The sequence below is a fragment of the Acinonyx jubatus genome, chromosome B1 (genome assembly GCF_027475565.1).
Source record: "Acinonyx jubatus isolate Ajub_Pintada_27869175 chromosome B1, VMU_Ajub_asm_v1.0, whole genome shotgun sequence".
Taxonomy (NCBI): Eukaryota; Metazoa; Chordata; class Mammalia; order Carnivora; family Felidae; genus Acinonyx; species Acinonyx jubatus.
Genome location: NC_069382.1, coordinates 76492227 through 76498226, shown reverse-complemented (window position 1 = coordinate 76498226; position 6000 = coordinate 76492227).

Genomic DNA, 6000 nt, shown 5'->3' with positions numbered 1-6000 from the left:
AGGAATTGACATATTACATCAATTAATCACACTTGGCAGAGGAAGAATGCATAAATTAACTTTCTGTCTTTCAGACTTTGGCTGCACATAGCAGAGTGATATAAGGAACCGGAAAATGTATGGTTAATTTGGCTCATGGAGACATGCATATATTAAAACAGGTCATATCAGTCACAAAAATGAGGAATTGTTACGCCACGCTGTGTTCTGTAAACAAAACCTTCGTGCTTCTTACTTATGGCTAATTCTAGTTTATGCTTGCATGACCTTGGCCTTTTCTTCAGTGTGGCTGCTTAGATTTGTATTAGCCAAGTCTTCTTTATAAAGTGCCTAATTGAATATATTCACTGCAGAATTTCTGGGAACTTTCCTGATGGGTCCAAGACTTTAAATAGACACAAGATGAGAAGTAACATAGCTGCAGTGACAGAAGAGCTCCCTTGCAGGGAATACTCCAGAGTGACACCTAAGTGGCAGTCTTTCTGAGTTCCCTGTTTCTGCAGTGTCCAAAGGAGAAGTCATTCTATCCGCATTCTTGGTGTTTGACACAGCGCTTTCTGCAAACTTGCCCACTTTGTAAATACCTTCACAGGATCTGGTTTGCTTTTTCTTTCTGGCACCTAAGTTAAGAATTTATCCCTTTTAAAATATTTGCTAATCTCATTTATATTCAAAGGGCAAATATGAACCCTGGAGACATCTCCTCTGGCCACATTTTTTGCCTCTGTGTTTCTGGTCGGGAGTAAAAAATGCCATGCTGTGGGTGCCATTAATGGGTCTGTGTGGGGAAAGGCAAAGGCCTTGAAAATATGACTCACAGTCCCAGCCACTGGACACACAGACACTGTGTCTAAACGTCTCATAACTATCCCAGGGGAAAGGTTCAACTCTTTAATGATATAGATGCTTAATGACAAAGATGTCTCCCTTTTCACGTTTTTCCCTGTAGAAAGGAAGTTCATATAATCAACCCACTTGGCTTTGCTTTTAAGAAATGATGGTCCTGTGTAAGATGTTAATGTTTATCCCTTATTAAGTGCTGATTCTAATTAAACAAACTCTCTACTTTGAATGAGAAAATTGATTTTCTGTTTAAAATTTTTGTCAATAAAATTGTGGTGATTAGTGAGGTTGCAGTTAGTTATTAAGTCTTAATATACAGTTGTAACTTAAATTTAGCTATTATTTTTTAATAATGTGCAATGACCCATCAGGTTTACTGAGGTCTTTAGAGTTTTCACTGTTTATAATCCTCTATTGTGTTCAGAGGATTGTGAGGTACTCCAGGGAGCAGGTGCTAGTGGCCAAGCAGGTTTCTATTTTCATCAATGGGAGGAGTTTTCATAAAGGATTGAGTAATCCTACATCAATTGGCCTCAGGGCATCCCATGCCCAGTGAGTGTAACACACAGTTTTTCTTTCTTCTCTTTTCTTCCTCTCTCTTTTTCTTTCTTTTCGTTTCTTTCTTTTCTTCCTTTCTTTCTTTTCTTTCTTTTTTTCTTTCTTCCTTTTTTTCTTTCTTCCTTTCTTCTTTCTTTCTTTCTAACTTCCTTCTTTCCTTCCTTTCTTCTTTCTTTCTTTCTTTCTAACTTCCTTCTTTCCTTCCTTTCTTCTTTCTTTCTTTCTTTCTTTCTTTCTTTCTTTCTTTCTTTCTTTCCTTCTTTCTTTATGGAAGTTAGATCCACATTTTTTAAAAGCTTGGTAATGGGTAATGTTGTGGAAGAAAAGATGGAGCCTGTAGCAGGTGTTTGGTGATGTCGGGCTGCTCTTAACCCTCTTGTACCTACCAATGCCATTCTTCTGCATCTGCAGCATAGCATCTGGAGGCTTCATAAATTAAGGAAACTGATTTTAAAAGTTCCTCTTAAATTTACCAAACCTTTTAAATTTACCTTTTGTTCATTGCAGACATTTGAAACAATGCACCAAGGTATATAAAATATAGTATCTTCATTACATCATCACCTTTGATCTTGTGCTCTGCCTAGAGGTAGTCACTGTTTTCAGGCTACTACGTATCTTTTGTTTTGTTTTTTCTATATATACCCATAAGCACACATGTAGGGCTCTGTCGATGGTGGTGATTTTTGGTCAAAATAGGATCATGTGATATAGTGCCTCCAGCTAGCTTTTTCACCCAATAATGTATCACGAACATACTTCATGTAATAATATACCATATTAGATCATAACGAAAAGTATTTAAAGAACACTGATTTATTTTTTAATCAAACTAGTCAGCATCCCAAATTGTTGTTCTCTTTGTACTGATTGCATCAGAAGTCTAGCTATGTTCTTTCCACATTGCTACCATTTTTTGAAATATCTTTGACACTTTTACATCCACTTTCAGAGCCAGGTTAGACAATTCATCTCTTTACTTTGGGAACTCAAAGCAAATGGAGCATGCATTTTTTTGCTTATATATACCGTGAGTTTTTTTTGTTTTGTTTTGTTTTGTTTTTTAATAGACCCCAATTTGATAGGCAGAATTCTAAGATGGCCCTCAAGGTTCTTTCCTTTGCCATCCAGGTCAGTATCATCCTCTCACCTGGGGTGGGAAGGGGCTGGTGGCTATGAGGAAATATCACTTCTGGGATTGAATTATGTTATCCAACAAAGATGTAATTAATCAGCTGATTTTGAGTTAATGAAAAGGGTGGTTATCCTGTGGGAGTGAGCCTGACCTAACTAAAGGTAGGTCCTTTAAATCTCAGTCTAGAGGTCAGAGACAGAGCATGTCAGGCAGATTCAGAGCTGCAGCAGATTTTCCCCTGTTGGCCTTGAAGGAGCAAACTGCCATGTTGTGACGACCATGTGGCAGGAAACATCAAGAAAACTCTTCCTGCTCGGACTGACCCCTAATGGCAGCCAGCAAAAAAATCTGGATCCCTGTCTATACCCTCAAGTAACTGAGGTCAGACAACAACCAGTGAGTTTGGAAGAGAACCCAGAGCTTCACATTAGATTGCAGTCCCAGCTGACACCTTGATTTCAGCCTGCGAGCTGCTAAGCCAGAGACTCAGTTCACCCGCGTAGGGTTCTTGACCCACAAAAACTGTGAGATCATACATTTATGTTGTTTTCAGTGGCCAAGCATAGTGGTTTGAATTGTGGCCACCGAGAGGTATGTCCACAGGAACCTTAGAATGTGATCTTATTTGCAGATAGGGCTTTGCAGATGTAATTAAGGTAAGGATCTCGAGATGAGATCATCCCGGGTGAGGGTGATGACATGGAGAGACAGAAAAGAAGGCCATGTAAAAATGGAGGCAGAGGTTACTGTTATGTAGCCCCCATGCCAAGGAGCACCAAGGGTTGCTGGCAGTCACCTGACGTTAGGAGGGAGTCGGTGAAGCCTTCACTCCCAGAATCTAGGAAGCAAACCAGCCCTGCTGACACTTAATTTTGCACTTCTGGCCTTTAGCACCATGAGAGAATAGATTTTTGTTGTCTTAAGCCTCTCAGTTTGTGGTAATTTGTTATGGCAGCCCTAGGAAACCAACACACCAAGTTTGTGATAATTTGTTACACGGAAATAGAAAAAGGATACACAATATTACAATTTCAGGAGATTTTGTTCTCTGTATCAACCCTGCATCTGCATCTCACATGGCGGCAGCGATTAAGAGGCAGCTGCTGCTGTTTGCCCTGGTCTGAGTGATCTGGTTCTCTCTGTGGACCACACCACTCCCACAATGCCCTTCAAGCACACTCACACCTGGCCTGTGTCTTCACCTGTTGGGCCCTTATGGTCATTTGCACTTTTAATCTTTGCTTTAGGATTTCTTTTCTTTCTTTTTTTTTTCTCTAAAACCTGAAACTATATTGCCAATTTATTGACACTTTGTTGCTTCTCAGAACTGAAAACTCTCCAGCAACACTGAGGTTATTCAGAATAGAAATGTGTATGTGATAAAAAAGAATTCCAAACTATATTCCAAAAGTATGTTGGACCAAAGCAAACTTTTCCAAGCAGACTTGGCCAAACAAACCCTACATTGGACTTGAAATGAGGTGTCACTTTGCACTATTTACCTACTTATTTCTCAGTACAAAACATTAACAATTTTTAAAAACTTACAGTACTGTTTCCTGCCCTTAAACTAGAATACCAATACGGAATATAGAGTAGTGCTAATTTTCATGGAAACTGAACGTGTCAAAGACAAACCATCTCTTCAAAGATACATTCTGGATGAATCCACCTTGAGTTAGGTTCATAGTTCCTGCTGTGGAGTCTGCTAATTCTAGCTTCTCCCTGTCATACCTGAGTTGGCAGCAAGATTCACAATCCTACCTGTTTCTGAAGAATGGGTCTTTCTCTTATGAAAAGGATTTATGGATGCAATTTATGCCCAGTGACAAGACTTCCATTTCTTTCTACCTCCTGCAGCGAAGTGCAATTTAAATTTGTTATTTATTCAAATGGGCAAAAACTTGCCAATGGATTTAATAATTGCTTATTTGTTTCTTTGTCTGCCAATATCACTTATTAAAAGAACTGGAATAAAGAGAAATGTCAAAGAGCAAATAAAGTTTTCCTATAGGTCGGCTTAATGGGAAACTAATACATTTGACCCTTGAATAACGTTTGAAAGTCAGGGGCACCCATCTCTCATGCAGCTGACAATCTGTATGTAATTTTGATTCCCCCCCCCCAAACTTAACAACGTCCTGTTCACCTGAGCCAATAATATAAATAGTTGATTAACACCTATTTTGTATGTTAGATTATTATATACTGCATTTTTACAATGAAGTAAGCTAGAGAAAAGAAAATGTCTTTAAGAAAATCATAAGGAAGGGAACATACATTTACAGTATTTTTTAAAATCTGCATAGAAGTGGACCCATGAAATTCAAACCATGTTGTTCAAGAGACACCGGTATAGTAGAGAACCAACATTTTCACAGGTGAGAAAGGAAGAGGTGATAAAACACTGAGGAAAAATGATGGAACAGAATAACTATGATATGTAATAAGATCCTTTTTAGTTTGATTCCTAACCTGAATTGAAAATAAAACCTGAGCCACTGTCACTTAAGGATATATGACAGTCTGGGAGTTGTGTTTTGATGATGGCTATGATTGAATTTCAATCAGAATTCAATGTTCAGGTTCACTGCTACCACACCATTACTATTTTATACCGACACAGTATCAGAGGATGGGCAAGCTTGTGTCTGGCAAATAAGACATTGCTATTTTTCCCAAGTCCCCTGGGTTTTGTTGTAAATAGATTTCTCTGCTGATCAGCAGCATTGATCAATATTTATTAAGTGCGGACTGGGTGCCTGGAATTGTGTAAGGCCATTTCATTTGTAAGATTGTTTTTGTCATTCATGTCATTTTTCTTAAGAAGGAATAGCTACTATTATTGTTAACAATATGCAAATAAGAATATTTAATCTATCATCCTTCCACTTTGATCTGGAAAAGGAATTAAAGCTTGCATATTACACCACCTTCCAATGAATCCTTTCCCAAAGACGTTATCCTAGATTTAGTTATTTTTTTTTAATTTTTTTTTTACATTTATTCATTTTTGAGAGACAGAGACAGAGCACAAGAGGGGGAGGGGCAGAGAGAGAGAGGGAGACACAGAATTCGAAGCAGGCTCCAGGCTTTGAGCTGTCAGCACAGAGCCTGACACGGGGCTCAAACTCACAAGCTGTGAGATCATGACCTGAGCAGAAGTTGGACGCCCAACTGACTGAGCCACCCAGGTGCCCCGATTTGGTTTTTGTTTTTGTTTTTTTTTCCAGCTAACTGACGCCTACGACTCTTCAGATTGTTGGGACCATTGTATAAATAGCTCTCCTATCCCTACGTGTCTGTTCTCTACAAGTTTCAGATCTCCTCTTCACTTTGACTTGCACAGTCCTCAGAGGGGTCACAGACAAGGGAATGGGTCAGACCAAAGAGGAGGAACAAATTGCAAACAGGGGATGACATTAGCTACAGAGCTTCAAATGGAGAGGAAAGTTGTATATTTG